The sequence below is a fragment of the Mizuhopecten yessoensis genome, unplaced genomic scaffold (genome assembly GCF_002113885.1).
Source record: "Mizuhopecten yessoensis strain PY_sf001 unplaced genomic scaffold, ASM211388v2 scaffold11103, whole genome shotgun sequence".
In the NCBI taxonomy this organism is placed as follows: domain Eukaryota; kingdom Metazoa; phylum Mollusca; class Bivalvia; order Pectinida; family Pectinidae; genus Mizuhopecten; species Mizuhopecten yessoensis.
In genome coordinates, this window is record NW_018408881.1 from 223,545 (window position 1) to 241,926 (window position 18,382).

The following is an 18,382-nucleotide window of genomic DNA, read 5'->3' on the forward strand; positions in this document are numbered from 1 at the left end:
GGGAGGTGTATACCTTATGTACAGGAGGTGTTTACCTGATGTATGGGAGGTGTATATACCCGATGTATCTGAGGTGAATGCCTGATCTACCTGATATATGGGAGGTGTATACCTGATGTATGGGAGGTGTAGAGACCTGATCTATAGGAGGTATATATTCTTGATGCATGGAAGGTTTTTATACCGGATGTATGGGAGGTGTATACCTGATGTATGGGAGGTATATAGACCTGATCTATAGGAGGTATATATACCTGATGTATGGGAGGAGTAAACCAGGTACCTGATGTATGGGAGTGACCCGGAGGTGTTTACCTGATGTATAGAAGGTATATACCTGATGTTTAGTTGTGTATAGTTGATATCTGACTTATAGGAGTCAATGCTGGATGTATAGGTTGTGTATACCTTGTGTATGGGAGATTTATATTTGTAGTAGAGAAGGTGGAGATTTAATTTATAGAAGGTGCTTTGATTTATAGAAGGTGTTTACTTTTGTTTTATCAGTTGTCGCCCATCTCCTCCTTGGTAAGGGATATTTTGCTATAGTTTATGGAAATGAGACTTTTCAATTTGATTTTATCCATTTTCAGTAGTAATCAATTCATACTTGGTTGAAGTTGTCATCATGCGCACGCTAAGGGCCGAGGGGCGGAGCCAAAAGGGGTCAAAATAGCTAAAACAATATTTGTCTACTTCTAGATATGATGAAAACCTCCTCATGGATGGAAATATCCTGATGTGCTAAGTCAAAATGTGAATTTCACAACCCTATTCCTCCCTGGGGAGGGACGAATTCCCTGTTATACATATCTAATATTTGTTTTTGTCATTTCACAACAACAAATAACAATTGTATTACAACTCAGGTGACCTGTTAGGCCCATGGGTTCTTGTTTTAAAGTACTGAATTAGTTGGATGTGTTGATATTGGCTTCCAATAATAATCCCACTACTTACCTATAATTATTTGTGGGTTACAGGGACATGTCACATGCTAATTAAGTGTGCAGCAAAATATATGTATACTGTGATGCCCATTTATTATATATAATATCTTCCATTGTATATATAAATGTGTACCTAGTAGTATTAGACATGTGTCTATAGGTTGTAGGTTATAGAATTATGCACTATAGAAATATTTAAATTTCAAATAATTCATTTCAATATGGATTGAGTGCTGGTGCTATATACAGTATTTTAAAAAAAAGACTGTTTAAAACAGTTTCTTCTCAAACAGAATTTGTTCTGTATCAAAAAATATATATTGGTTTGGGGCTGAACTATAGATCTATCCTAGATATTATTATTAAAAAGAGTTATGCAATACTTATCCACAAGTTTTTGAGTCTTGAGCCAAAATTTTAAGCACATGTATCAGTAAACTGAATATTTCCTTTGGAATCTGCTTCAACCTTTGGGGAAAAGTCCAGTTACCATTTGCTCCCCTGTGTGATATAATTCATTTGGAAAAGGAACTGAAAAACAAGACATTCTTTTATCTAGTGCCAAACACTTTTCATAAATAAAGATGAGATTAATTTAATCTAATAAAATAACCTTGCTATGGTGATATGTACTTCCAGATAAAAAATTGCCTATAAAATATATTTTATTGTGAATTCTTTCTTGGACTTAAAATTAACCTAGAGAGGTCAAGTTAGATCAAATATAAAAATAAGCAGTTGATATTCTGGGTATAATTAATTGTATTTCATTTTAAATATTCTTCATATATTTAAGATTTGATTATATCTGGTAGATTGCAAGATTCTTTACCACCAGGTCTAAATTGACATATAGGACAGCCTTTGAAAAATGGGACAAATCTAAACAAACTACTTGGGGTGGGTAAGGGGAGGTTAACTAATTTAATTGTTTGGAAGAACACTGAACAGTTGTACATATCTTTTACCTGTTAACTCACAAAATACATGAGCACAACCTTTCAACCATGTATTTAAAACACAGGATAATCAGCAGAAATCAATAAAGTTTGCTTACAAAAAGCAAGACAATTGATGTGAATGATAAATGTTTAATCAACTAACTCAGCTTTCAGACATCTTTACCTCAAATTTGCTGTAAAACTGTCAACCAGAAACTTGGAATAAATGGCATACCTCAGGTAGACACTTGTCAAAGAACCTCATTAATAATATAAAAAAAATAACAACCCCCTCCCCAAATCAAATCAAACTAGAATTCTTCAACGAGGCTGTGTACGAAAAAGAACATAAATCTAGATGAAAGTTAAAATCTAACTTTATATGATGTGATGACTGATTATGACAATAATTCTGCACTCTTACCGAGTTTGGCATCATTAGCAATTTGCAGCTGCAATACTACTGGACCCTCTCCATATAAATTCTCGGCAAACTACTTTCATTTGTCTCATTCTGGTTGAAAATGACGTGCTACAGACTAATAAATGACATTGATTCTCACCAATAAGAACTATGTCTGAACCTTTTTCTTTAAGGCAAACAAAACCAATTGACATTTGAATAAATAATTATTGCCCAGATTACCTGTTACCAAACCTACAATGGTATGTGTAAAATTCACATCCTCCATTTTCTGACTATGTCATCATGGCTTGACTTCCTGTGTCATACCAATGACCTATAGTGCTACAAATTATCGTATTTGTCATGTTATACTACAAAAAAGGGTTACACTAATGTATTTGTCAAATGCCAAACCTTTTAGAAATTGAGAAGTGTTTGTCGGATGTCAGATGGTCGCCGTTGTCTGCATCAGTGATTTCCGTGAAAATGGACTTCGTGAAATCACGCGGTAATCACGTGATCCGACACCATTTTACTTGTTGTATGCACATGTGCTTTCAGTATTCTAGAAAATTCTATGAATTTAATGAAAGTCAATGGGAGTCATTCACAAGTACAATTAAAAGTTCAGTTGCTGTTATGATATTAATATTGATATTAACTATAAGCAAAATTCAGAAAAAAATCCTTTTTTGTTGGGTGGTAGCAATAATCACCCGTCCCTATATCAATGTCTACCCTTCCCCTCTTCGGCGTGTTTCCAACATCAAAATGTCAATAAATGACCTATTACTACAAAAGTACAAAACATGTCTAACACTACAGCTTGATATTTATACAAAAATAAATATACTTACTTGTTTCTGGCCGGTATAAAGTCTTCTCTTCAGTGTCCTACCTGTCAGTTCGGCCTCACCTTAGTAAGTTCCGGTAGAGCGCCGCCTATTGCTCATGTCTCTAGAAGGGGAACCACTCTAATATTGTGAGCTAATACACAATGACACCAATGTAACGATTAGGGATTCACTGTAGAGTTTTAAATATAGATTATCATTCATGCTTGTATTCCTTTTAAATCTCGCATGAATGACAAACCGCATGACAAAACTTTAAAATGTCTAAAAATAATTCTTTTATTGACCACCTATCTAACAAAATAATTGGATGAAATCCGACATAACGTTACATGTATTTTAAGCTGTTCAGACTGAAACGAAAGCTAAAAATAAAGAAAAAACCCAAGTTGCTCGTATTATCTTTATTTCGAATGTCAAAAGTGAGGGTTAAAATCGGGGGACTTGACCAGTATTCTAAAAAACATGTTACAGTGACGTGCCATTTTTTTTTCAACGTTGCGTCACTTTTCCGTTTGTTTCTATCAGAGACGTATATATTACAATATTACATTGTAATATATATCAGAAACATATATATTACATTGTAATAATGGGGGTTACATATGTGTAGATGTCACATATTACATTGTAATAATAATAATAATAATAATAATAATATACAACATTTATATAGCGCTCTACATAATTTGTAAAATTACTCTAAGGCGCTTTACAACATATGGATAATAGTATGGTTATAATTGTGAAAACAAACAACAAAGGCTTGCAACCACTTTCATACATTTAACAAGCAATGTGCACATAATTGAACAAATAAAAGGGTAGTATTAACATTACGGCTTTGCAAAGATTCTAAAATGCAGACGTGAAGAGGTGAGTTTTTATGTCCCTCTTGAACTTGGCCAGGGTATTTGACTTCCTAATAGCAGATGGTAAGCTATTCCACAACGTAGCCGAAACCCTCCCAAAGCATCTGTTTCCGTAGGTCACAGTACGAGATTTTGGGACACACAACAAAGATTCTGACTCCGACCGCAGTGATCTTGACGGCTGAAACAGGGTAACAAGCTCCTGTAGGTACTGAGGAGCTGTTCCATTCAGTGCCTTGTTTGTGTATACCAGAATTTTGTACTGCGACCTGTATCGTTCAGGTAACCAGTGCAACGAATAAAGAGCAGGTGTGATGTGCTCTGTCTTTCGAGTAACTGTAACTAGCCGTGCTGCAGTGTTCTGGACCCTCTGCAGACGACTAGTTAGTTTGTCAGATATACCACAGAGCAGGGCGTTACCATAATCCAACCGAGAGGTAACAAGTGAATGCAACAAAATCTTGCATGCATCTGCACTTAGAAACTGCCGAATACAGCCGATGTTCCTGATCTTGTAGTAACAGGATTTGGCAATAGCGTTCACTTGTTTCTCCATGTTCAGAGAACTGTCAAAGTATACCCCTAGGTTTTAAACAGCTGGAACAGTCTCAATAGTCCTGGCACCAACCTTGAGCTGGAGAGCCATTGTTTGCTGACACTTTGGGGAAAAGACGATTAGTTCCGTCTTTTCCTGATTAAGTTTAATCATGTTGGCGTTCAACCAGATACTGATGTCTGTCAGACAAGCTTCCAGATTTTCTGAGGCTGTATTCCAACTGTCCTGTGGTTTTACGACCATGTAAATGTGTGTGTCATCGGCATAGCAATGATAGCGAAGGCTATGGCGACGACAAATCTCTCCAATTGGTTTGGAGTACATAGAATATTTTCGTGGTCCTAACACCGACCCTTGAAGAACCCCGCAATCTAGTACTTTGTCATGTGAGGTGGCAGATCCGATGGCAACACACTGTCGTCGTTCACTCAGGTATCACTGTATCCAGCATAGTGCGGTATCAGTCACTCCATAAGAGTATTCCAGACGTTTATAAAGTATGCCATGGTCGATGACGTCAAATGCAGCTGACAAGTCCAGCATGACAAGCACCGCTCTGCACTTGTTAGCCAATGCAGAAGCTATATCACTATGTACACGTAGGAGGGCCGTCAGTAGAGTGTCCTATGCGGTAGGCCTATTGCATGATGTCATGGAGACTGTTTGCATGGTGATGAACCTCTAAACGCCGGGACACAACCTTATCCAAGATCTTAGACAGAAAAGGCAGATTTAAAACTGGGCGGTAGTTTTTCAACTCCTCCTTGTCCATACCAGGCTTTTTTTAACAATGGTCTGACATGTGCCTTCTTGAGACATAATGGAACATTTGACTCAACCAATGATTTGTTCATGATTGCGGTAATCAAAGGAAGCAGTGCTTCAAGACATTGCTTTAATAGGGCTGTAGGCAGTGGATCAAGCTCACAGGACTTCGATTGCGAGGTCATGATGATGTTGCGCAACTCGTCCTGGGTTGTTGGGGAGAGCTTTGTCAATGGCTCACCATCAAATGCAATGTCAGCAGTCATGACAGAGATGTCAATGTCAGCAGAGTTGTTCACTTCGGTAATACTTTTCCTGATTAAGCTGATTTTATTCAGAAAGTAATCACTGAACTTGCTTGCTAAGTCTTTTTCAGAATTACAGCTTGGTAGGATAATTTCACCTTTCTGTCCCATTAGGTTTTTGGTGAGTCTAAAATGTTGTCTTTTATCCTTGCCACATTCTTCGATTTTTTCCGAATAATAAGCCTTCTTTGACTGAAAGAGCAGTGAACCAACTAGCCGTCATTGCTCTCTATAAATCAGTTGGTGAACGATTAATTTGGTCCGTCGCCACTGTCTCTCTGCTTGTCTACGTTTCTGTTTTTCCACGCGGAGATTTTCATTATACCACGGGGCATTTGGTCTCACAGTTATCACCTTCGTTTGCAGAGGTGCGTGTTTTTCTATAAGGGCTTCTATACCAAATGTGTATGCTTCAACAAGATCATCAACCTCGCCTTCAGTAGATTGAAGGGCGGAACAAGATTGAATGTCATTGTTGAAATCTGGTATTGAAATTTCGCGGAATTTCCGGAAGCTCACTTCTTTCCTTGCACGAGCTGACTTACTACAATTTAGTGTTGTGTGGACAGCAAGATGATCACCAGATTGGTTCCCCTTTACATCACTTAGACATGGATCAATCACTGAAATAGCTCCATGAATGACTGAGTTATCTTCCCTCGTTATGACCACATCCAGTGTGTGACCATGGGTGTGTGTAGCTTCTGTCACATGCTGAATCAGACCCCTGGAATCTAATAGACCAGAGAACTGGCGAGCATCAACATTAGATAGATCGTCTAAGTGGAAATTCAGATCACCCGTGATAATAATCTCTTGTGGTACAACAACTTGGTGGTCTAAAAAGGTAGATAATTCATCAAAAAACACTGTATTTCGGAAAGCATTATGCTTAGATGGTGGAGGCCTGTAAATGATACACATTCTTAATTGTTTATCACCAACAATGACAGAACAAGTCATGTGCTCAAAGTGTGTGTATACAGCATCATGGCTGGAAGAGAGATGTCTCACAATTAGGCCTTTCTTAAACAAAACAGCCACCCCACCACCACGTTTGCCGAGTCTAGCATTGTGGTGGAATTCATAACCTGTTGGTATTAGCTCAGCTAGGATCTGGTCATCAATATCTGAACCTAACCAGGTTTCTGTCAATGCAAGAATGTCAATGTTCTGATATGTTACAAAATCCCCGATGGACAATGACTTATTCTTCACTGAGCGACAGTTTAAGGACACTAAATTAAGAGGAATAACTGACTTACAGTGACCAACTTCTGTTGGCTTGATGACATGTAAATTCTCGATCGATACTGATGATGTCGGAATCCGTGTGGAAGTATCATTACGAGAATGCACAATAGTGTCGATGCCCGATACTTCTGTAAGCGAAGTTTGGCCCTGCAAGAAAGAGTGCGAGGCAGACAGACCATTTGTAGTGACCAAATGGATGAGGTTATCAGTTTTCAGGCCCAAGTGAGTAAAACCACTGGTTCGTTTGATTTAACACCGATAACACTTGGTATTCGCCTAACAGCACCCTTTCCTGCCCGTGACCCACGTCTAGTGCGCAAGTTTTTCTCCGAATTTGATGCCTTAAAATCCTCTAAAAGATATGTTGTAATATTATGACTCACTGGTCTAAGTGCCAGGAGAACAGATCTACTATATTAAATATTGTAATATATATCAGAGACATATGTATTACATTAAAATATATATCAGAGACATATATATATTACATCGTAAAATATATCAGAGACATGTATATTACATTGTAATATGTCTCTGATTTTATGTTAATTTACATTTTTGACTTTGTTTGACATCAACTTTTTCTAAAGCTTGACATTCTGTTAGATAAATATCCTAGTGTTTCACGTGGTAATGTATACATATATATATACTATCATAGTTATCCGTGGCTAAATTTTTGAGATATCATTTTTCACCCCAGCATAAAAGTTATGCTTTTACGTCACTTCCATAGGCACACCATTAAATGTTTCCGCAAAAAAAAAAAAAAAAAAAATTGCAAAGAAACCCATCACGGTTAAAATTCTATGAAACCGATAATTATATTAATATAATAACCATGAGAGGCGCTCGATAATTATCCCGCTTTTGTGCTGAATTTCATCATTTTTTGACAAAAAACCCGAATAAATGAAATTATAATAATCCAAAAGTTAATGAACATAAAATCCATAGGGAAAATGACGTAACGAGGAAAAGTTACCGCACGTCACTTTATATATTATATTAATTGGTGTATTAGTCTATAGAATCACTGAAGTCACTATTGTATTCTAATTCAACAGTATTTCCAGGTGACTGCCGACTAACGTATCGCATAAAAACACCACGATATCACAGGGCCCTGAACATTTGTTAACGCTATATTTGAACCTTAACCAGAGACGTATAGACGTCTCTGCCTTAACTAAGGTGTTCAGAGTAATTTGACATGTTTTAGGGGTGATCATTGGGGGTATCATTTTTACCGGAAGTCGCCATCTGAACGTTATTGTATATTTTCCAGTAAAGAAGAAAATAAGACATTTCAACTTCAAAAACCTACTCTTCTTGAATTACTGCCAAAATTGTAGCATATCTCAGGTCTGAAAAAAACTGAGGCAAAGCAGTCACTGGGCCAAAGTATTTGGGTGCCAATAGAGGAAGTTTGGGTGTAAAGATAATTAAGATCCCCCACCTTGTAACCATCTGAATACTTCCATGCTTACATGATTGGCTCCAGGGTCCTGCCCTAACACAAGGGACTTATAGTTTTACATGAAATCAATAAAGACCCCATCCATATGCTGCTGGGCATGCAGAGGAAAAACATTCATGATACCAAAGATAGTCCTTAATGGAGCCCACCCCACCCTGAGAACTTCCTCCTTTAGTAATAATATGGACATTTTTGAGATCCCAAAGCTGATATTTCTTTTATGATGAAAGGTATTCAACAACTTTTAATGAAAAGTAAAATTCCAGGTGAGATAATTATTAATACACCTTTGCTTCTTGAGAGGCCACAATAAGGGAACATAATTGGGAAACTCCAACACAAGCAAACAACATGATGTTATATTTATTGTGCATGCAAACCATATGAACCAATTAGACAACTATTATAAAGATGAGGTACCTTACCTACAGAGAATATGGACCTGACATATACCTCATGTATATGTGCATGGATACTTGATACATAGTTGTAATCTGATATATAGAAGGTGTATTACCTGATGTATGGGAGGTCTATAACTTATGTATCGGTGGTGTATACCTGGTGTATAGAAGGTGTATACATGATGTTCTGGAGGTGTATACCTGATGTATGGGTGGTGTTTACCTGATGTATAGGAGGTATAATATACTGGGTATATATGGGAAGTAAATACCTGATATATAGGATATGTATACCTGATGTTTAGGTATTTATCTGATATATAGGAGGTGCTAACCTGATGTATGGGAGGTGTATATACCTGATGTATGAGATGTGTATATACCTAATGTATTGGAGGTGTATATACCTGAATTGTGGGTGGTGTATACCTGATGTATCAGAGGTGTATATACCTGATGTATAGTAGGTGTATACCTGATGCACAGGAGGTGTATACCTGATGTATGGGATGTGTATGTACATGATGTATAGGAGGGGTATACCTGATCTATAGTAGGTGTATATACCTGAAGTATGGGAGGAGTATACCTGGTACTGATATATAGGAGTGACCCGAAGGTGTTTACCTGATGTATAGAAGGTATATACCTGATGTTTAGAAGGTGTATACTTGATGTATATTTGATATCTGGCTTATAGGAGCTGATGCTGGATGTATAGGTTGTGTATACCTTTTATATGGGAGATTTGTATTTGTAGTAGAGAAGGTGGCTATTTGATTTATAGAAGGTGTATTGATCTATAGAAGGTGTATACCTGATGTATATGAGGTGGATATCTTATGTGTATTTTATTTTTCAATAGTCGCCCATCTACTCCTGGGTAGGGGATATTTTGCTATAGTTTATGGAAATGAGACTTTTCAATATATATTTTATCCATTTTCAGTAGTAACGAATTCATACTTGGTTATCATCATGCGCACGCTAAGGGCCGAGGGGCGGAGCCAAATGGAGTCAAAATAGCTAAAACAATATTTGTCTACTTCTAGATGTGATGAAAACCTCCTCATGAATGGAAATATCCTGATGTGCTAAGTCAAAATGTGAATTTCACAACCCTATTCCTCCATTGGGAGGGACAAAATTCCCTGCTATACATATGCAATATTTGTTTTTGTCATATCACAACAACAAATAACAATTGTATTACAACTCAGGTGACATGTTAGACCCATGGGGCTCTTGTTTTAAAGTACTGTATTTGTTGGATGTGTTGATATTGGCTTCCAATAATTATCCTACTACTTACCTATAATTATATGTGGATTACAGGGACATGTCACATGCTAATTAAGTGTGCAGCAAAATATATGTATATACTGTGATGCCCATTTATTATGTATAATATCTTCCATTGTATATATAAATGTGTACCTGGTAGTATTTGACATGTGTCTATAGGTTGTAGGTTATAGAATTATGCACTATAGAAATATTCAAATTTCAAATAATTTATATCAATATGGATTGAGTGTCAGTGCTATATACAGTATTTTAAAAAAGACTGTTTAAAACAGTTTCTTCTCAAACAGAATTTGTTCTGTATCAAAAAACAATATTGGTTTTGGGGCTGAAATATAGATCTATCCTAGATATTATTATTAAAAAGAGTTAATGCAATACTTATGCACAAGTTTTTGAGTCTTGAGCCAAAATTTTAAGCACATGTATCAGTAAACTGAATATTTCTCTTGGGATCTGCTTCAAACTTTGGGGGGAAAGTCCTGTTACCATACGCTCCCCTGTGTGATATAATTCATTTGGAAAAGGAACTGAAATACAAAACATTCTTCAATTTTGAAATTATATCGAAGTTCCCTAGTTTATGATCTAGTGCCAGACACTTTTCATAAATAAAGATGAGATTAATTTAATCTAATAAAATAAACTTGATATAATAATATAAACTTCCTGATAAAAAAATGCCTATAAAATATATTTTATTGTGAATTCTTTCTTGGACTTAAAATTAACCTAGAGAGTTCAATTTAGATCAAATATAAAAATAAGCAGTTGATATTCTGGGTATAATAAATTGTATTTTATTTTAATTATTCTTCGTGTATTTTAGATTTGATTATATCTGGTAGATTGCAAGATTCTCTACCTCCAGGTCTAAATTAACATATAGGAAAGCCTTTGAAAAATGGGACACAATCTAAACAAACTTCTTGGGGTGGGTGAGAGAGGTTAACTTATTTGATTTGTTTGGAGGAACACTGAACAGTTGTACATATCATTTACCTGTTAACTCACAAAATACATGAGCCCAAACTTTAGACCATGTTTTTATAACACATGATAATCAGCAGAAATCAATAAAGTTTTCTTAAAACAAGCAAGACAAGTCATGTGATTGATAAATGTTGAATCAACTAACTCAGCTTTCTAACATCTTTACCTCAAATTTGCTGTAAAATTATTAACCAGAAACTTGGAATAAACGGCATTTCTCAGGTAGACACATGTCAAAGAAACCAAGACTTCCTCATTAATAATATAAAACAAATAACAACCCCCCCTAATTTTATATTTGATGATGCGATGACTGATTATGACATTAATTCTGCACTCTTACCGAGTTTGGCATCATTGCAGCTGCAATACTACTGGACCCTCGCCATATAAATCCTCAGCAAACTACTTTCATTTGTCTCATTCTGGTTGAAAATGACATGCTACAGATTAATAAATGACAGTGATTCTCACCAATAAGAAATATTCCTGAACCTTTTTCTATTAGGCCAACAAAACCAATTGTCATTTGAATAAAAAATAATTGCCGAGATTACCTGTTACCAAACCTACATGGGGTGTGTAAAATTTCACTTCCTCCATTTTCTGACTGTGTCATATTATGTTATCAAGGCTAGACTTCCTGTGTCATACCAATGAACTATAGTGCTACAAATTAACATATTTGTCATGTTATACTACAAAAATGGTTACAATCATGTTTTTGTCCAAATGGTTAACCTTTTAGAAATTGAGTAGTGTTCGTCGGATGTCAGATGGTGGCCGTTGTCTGCATCAGTGATGTCCGTGAAAATGGACCTTGTGAAATCACGCGGTAATCACGTGATCCGACACCATTTTACTTGTTGTATGCGCTTTCAGTATTCTAGAAAGCAAAATTAAGAAACAAAAAAGTCCTTTTTTGTTGGTGGTAGCAATAATCACCCGTCCCTATATCAATGTCTACCCTTCCCCTCTTCGGCGTGTTGCCAACATCAAAATGTCAATAAATGACCTATTACTACAAAAGTTCAAAATATGCCTAACACTGCAGCGAGATATTTATACAAAAATAAATATAGTTACTTGTTTCTTGCCGTAATAAGGTCTTCTCTTCGGTGTCCTACCTTCAGTTCCGCCTCACCTTAGTAACTTTCCGCGTAGAGGGCCGCCTATTACTCACGTCTCCAAAATATAGATTATCATTCATGCCTGTATTCCTTTTGAATCTCGCATGAATGACAAAACGCGTGACAAAACTTTAAAATGTCTAAAAATATTTCTTCTAATGATCACCTATCTAACAAAATAATTGGTTTAAAACTGACACGCAGTTTAAGCTGTTCCGACAGAAACGAAGGCTAAAAAATAAAGAAAAAAAACAAGTTGCTCGTATTATCTTTATTTCGAATGTCAAAAGTGAGGGTTAAAATCGGGGGACTTGACCAGTATTCTAAAAAACATGTTACAGTGACGTGCCATTCATTTTTTTTCACGTTGCGGCCATTTTCCGTTGGATTCTATCAGAGACGTTTATATTACAATATTACATTGTAATATATATCATAGACATACGTATTGCAATATTACATTGTAATTTATATCAGAGACATTTATATTACATTAAAGTATATATCAGAGACATATATATTACATTGTAAAATATATCAGAGACATGTATATTACATTGTAATATATATCAGAGACATTTATATTACATTGTAATAATGGGCGTTACATATGTGTAGATTTCACATATTACATTGTAATATATAACAGAGACATATATATGACAATATTACATTGTAATATATATTTCACCTGGTAATGTATATATATTTATTATCATTTTTGAGATATCATTTTTCACCCCAGCATAAAAGTTATGCTTTTACGTCAATTCCATAGGCACAACATTAAATGTTTTCGCAAAATAGAGTTGTTTTTGCAAAGAAACTCATCACGGTTAAAATTCTATGAAACCGATAATTATATTAATATAACCATGAGAGGCGCTCGATAATTATCCCGCAATGTCCTGAATTTCATAATTTTTTGACAAATAAACGAATAGCTGAAACAAATTATCAGGTCCTTGTCCACACTTTGCTGGAGAAAAATAAATCATATATGCCTGAAATATTTCAGTCAATGTACGGTTTTTGTTCTTGGTTTGTTTTTTTTTGTTTTTTTTCAACATGACAGAAACAGAAAATAAGATGGAACATTATTAATCAACCACAAGGGAAATGCTGTTTAGCTCTCTTGGGTATCAAGAAAAACCTTAAAAATCACACATTTTGAAGTGTAAATTCTATATCAGGAATAAACAAACATAGTAAGAACAACTAAAGCACAATATATAATTGTCAAAATGTTTCATCAGAATCATTGCTTTATGTTAAGAAACAATCAATATGGCTAAAAAACAATATCAAATTGAAGGGATTTACTAAAGATAGAACATACATGTAGTATTGGTAAACCTCAAAAGCCGTTTTGATTTATGACTTATTCAATTTTTCCAGTACTGATGGAAAAATACAATGAATGATCGCACATTGTTGACTGAAAAGCAATTTGATCCTTATAATTTGATTTGAAAAATAAGACAACACTTTTAAATTCATAATTATTGAATATTTATTCATTTCTGATAAAAAAACAACCAACAACAGTTCGCAGTCATTTCATCGCCAAGCAACATTCAACCAATCAGAAGTTAGAATTACAAATACCGCGCCAAACATTGTGGTACACGACGTAATCACTTTTTGTGATGTCGGTTTTTAAGGTTATACGATTCATCCTGAAACAGTATACCATTTAAGGATTAGCCAAAATTCAAGATAAGGTGAAAATGTCTCACTTGCAATACGGACACTGAACGGCCTGTCAGTATTCATGAAACCGTTCTCATACTAAAGCATGGGTTTTGTGCTCAAACCAACTGTCTTGTCACTCACTTAATCACGTAACAAGTTAAAAAAAATCAAGTGTTAATAATGATAAAACAGTGACATTTGGCTTGAAGTCTTCAATAGATTTCAAAATTATAGAAAAAATGTTGTGATGTTTTGATGTATTATTCAAACAAGATTTCATGAATTTAATACGACTCCGGTTGTGGTACACGATGAAATTATGTTTAGTGTGGATTATTACCATTCTTGTAGAAAACCTTTACAGTGTAAGTTTCCTTCTTCTGTCAACATAATCCATTTATTAGGAAATCTTGATATTAAGAATTTACTATGACACGTAAACTTCATTAGATTAAACAATATTTACTGAAGAATAAGTAGTACAGTGTCATCAACGAAGGATTTTGCAAATCAGTGTGTTTTACATTTTTGTAATCTAGAATACTAGAAAGTGTATTATATACAGTGATTACGTGATTTATTGTTGTGTTGGCAAGGATTCACGGGTATTTGTATTGGTGATAAATATTGTAGATGAAGACGTTTGTTTATAATCAAGCAATCAATATTTTGGCAAATGTTGTTATGGTCCTATAACACACATTGCCATTGATGACAAACTCCGATTTATGTAAGTTTGTCAGCAATATAAATGTGTGTTATAGAACCTTAACAACATTTGCTAAACTATTCATTATTCATATTTACATGTTTTTAGTTATTTCGAACAGTTCTTTCAACAGCAAAATAAGTGCTGACAACAATGAAATTGACGACGTCACAAAAGAAATTGATGACTTTTAATAGCAAATGTTGTTATAGTGTCACGACAACATTTGCCTTCTCAATACATTGCAACGGAAGTAAGCAGAGCAAATGTAAATGATTTTTAATGATATACCAGAAGAAACACAACCATCGTTGATGGACAAGGACCTACTTACGTATTACTTCAATAAATAAAACCTATAGGTAATAAATATATGGATTAAAATAAAGCTTTAAAACACAGCATTTAGTGAACAGGGGTTTTACTATTTTGGTTAAGTGATAAGACATATTAATAAGTTTGTTGTGACGTTAATTGTTTGTATTGGCAAAGATTCACGGGTAAGTGTGACGAAATCCTATACGTATACTAAAATGGTATATATAGGCAATACATACATGCATAAATTTATTTTAATATTTCGTCTTCCGTAAATAAAAGACGAAAGCTTCTAAACAGACATACTAACTAAAAGCGAATAATGTTGAATTAGAATTGTGAACGGCTCATATGTCACCATGCTAGACAAATTAAATGTTAAACTAAGTCGTCTTAAAGTGACAGTTCGTAGACCGAGTCATCATCATTGGAATCGAACTCGACCACGTTATCGTTAAAACTGTTCGGCGTTTCCATGGCACCGTTCTCTTTAGGAAGTGCTGACACATGACGGATGTTTCGTGTGTATATATGATGTTAAGGTGAACACACATCTGCGATATTTCAATGAAATGCATGCTCTATTACATATATGATGGGACATAACAGGTCACATATGTAAAACCTTTCGCAAGGTATGTACTTGTCTCTGAGTCGACAATCATTATACAATGTAACGGATCTCATAGGTAGTTGAATGACAGAAAGTACCATAAACGGATCTTATAAGTAGTTCAATGACAGAAAGTACCATAAACAGATTTTATAAATAATTCAGTAGCAAAAAGTACCACAAACGGGTTTTATAAGTAGTTCAATAACAGAAAGTTCCGGAAACGGATCTTATAAGTAGTTTAATGAAAGAAAGTACCGTCAACAGATCTTAAGAGTAGCTCAATGACAGAAAGTACCATAAGCGGATCTTATACGTATTTCAATGACAGAAAATACCATAAAAGGATCTTATAAGTACTTCAATGGCAGAAAATTGTACAAACGGATCTTATAAGTTGTTGAATGACAGAAAGTATCATAAGCGGATCGTATAAATAGCTCAATGACAGAAAGTACCATAAACGGATATCATTAGTAATTCAATGACAGAAAGTACCATAAACGGATCTTATACGTATTTCAATGCCGGAAAGTAACTTAAAGGGATCTTATAAGTAGTTGAATGACAGAAAGTACCATAAATAAATATATACATTTTGTAACGTTGCTTTGTGTAGAGAATACGTAATCCACACTATGTAGTAGGTATTGCACAAACTAGACAAAACAGTTAATGTAATTGTCAATGCAAAATCTAAGACATTAAAATTAAAAGTGTATATACTAAATGCAATAGCCAAAACATTAATCCAAAAGCCAAACCATTAAATCCAACAGCCTTACCATTGGATCCAAAAGCCAAGTCATTTAAACTTACAGATGAACACTTGAATGCAACATTTTAACCACTTAATCTAACAGCCAGCCCATTTAATTCAACAGTTCAACAATTAATTAAGCCACATAACTATTGATTTCAACACACAAATGATTAAATCCAACAGTCAAACCATTGAATCCACCAGTAAAACCATTACAATCGGCAGTCAAATCATCGAAAGCCATTGAATTAGTCACACCATCAAATCCTTTGCTATTTTTGGTGAGTTTTTCTTTTTTATGCTATCTCTGCAAATAAACATCGACTACTGATTTCAATCTTGTGTTCTTTAACGCTACAGTATAATCTGATGTATTGTACTTAAATCGATTTGAAATTTCCTGAAAATATATGCAGATATATATTCCTTGTATTAACTGGTGATCACACACGCGTTGATAAGCTCTTTGTGTTCGGATTTCACACTTGTACGTGGACACTGTTATATTCTGGCAAAACAAGAACCAAGTATGCATAACACAATAACCTAGAATCAACTTACCTGTTTACAAGGTGATCTGATTTTATTAGTGATGGCTCTCCTTATTGACAAGCAGAAGTATAATAACATATCACCACCATATCCTCAGTATTGATACTTAATTAAGTATCCAATTCATATTTTCCTCTTGGTAACCAGTTATCTGGCAAATAGGTTTCATGAGGAAATATACCTGCATCTTATGAAGCCGTACCGTGCTCGCTGCATGGTGGATGGCATGTTTGGGTTGATCAGGAAGAAGATTATGAGGTACGATATAGACAGCCTCGGTGATTTAAAGATAGCCATCCCAACATAACCAAGCCAATTTATTGTCAAACATGTCGGAAAACTTATTGCAATAGTATGATTGGAAAGGCTTCTTCAAGCTATCTCCAGGGCTATTCCAGGAATCGGAAAAAATCATCACTTCCATTTCCCCTCAACCTTTCCAGGTACATGTTTGCAAATATCTTTATGAGACCGGGGAATTATTAGTTATTTATTACAGTAACTATGTGATTAGATGGGATATACAGGTTAACTTTTTCCTGCTTGAGTTTTATCTTTAAGGAGCCAATATTCATCTCAGGCAAAGGATATAGCCTACCTTGTTTCCACATAAATGTCAAATCAAAAAAATGTATGTCGTACTTTGATACTGAAGAGCTTTCTACTATTGAACTCCAGACTGGTGGTGACCTGGATGTCACAGAGGAATAGACTGCTTGTCTTCATGTGATGGAAGAACAAGAGTACCGCGGGGCGGAATAATATACGCCCGTCGAATGCCATATAGTGTTATATACTTTCTTAAATTGAAATAAGATCTGCATCATTCTAAGAGTAGTTAGCCGACATGCTATACAAAATGTAGGAAAATATCTCCGGACATAAGAATCAAATACTGAAATGAACAAAGGGCAATAACTTTTGCAAAAATCGTCGAATCAAAATTCTTTTCTATGAAAAACCAACAACATATCATGATTATTTAGCCTAATCAGTTTCAAAGAAATCCGTCAAAAAATGTAGGAGAAAATCTCCGGACAAAAAATAAAATACTGAAATGAACAAAGAGCAATCACTTTTGGAAAAATTGTCGAATCAAACAAAAGTTTACGCCGGACGGACGGACGGACGGACGACGCCATACCATAATGCTCCAGTCAAATTTGAGGGGCGTATAAAAACTCACCAAGTGACATCAAATAAAGTGGACATTTTAAAATTCAATTGTGAATTAAGGTTAAATGATTGTTTTTTAAAGAATCTCTGTAAAAGTAATAATTGTTATTGAATTTGGAACAAACACAAAGAGAAAAATACATAAATTACTTTCAAGGTTGAAAATAGTTAATGTTTTATTTGTGAAAAGTTAACATATTTGAAATAGTCTAATTAGAACATGCAAGGAAAATCCTGGAATTTGAGAGCAGTAGGCCATTCTATGTAAAATTAAAATTAAATCTGAACATGGACGGGTCAATTTCTGTTTTGAGGGGTCAATGGCCCCAAGGCCCCCTCCG

The 18,382-nt window shown here is 35.0% G+C and overlaps 1 protein-coding gene across 1 annotated transcript in view; it reads right to left on the minus strand.

Annotated features, from left to right (window-relative positions):
- Positions 1-2,772, minus strand: part of LOC110465893 — a 34,801-nt gene extending 32,029 nt beyond the window's left edge. The window contains exon 1 of the mRNA XM_021522031.1: positions 2,712-2,772. The gene's annotated coding sequence lies outside the window, so the exon portion shown is untranslated. The remainder of the gene's footprint in view (positions 1-2,711) is intronic.
- Between the last annotated feature and the right edge of the window lie 15,610 nt (positions 2,773-18,382).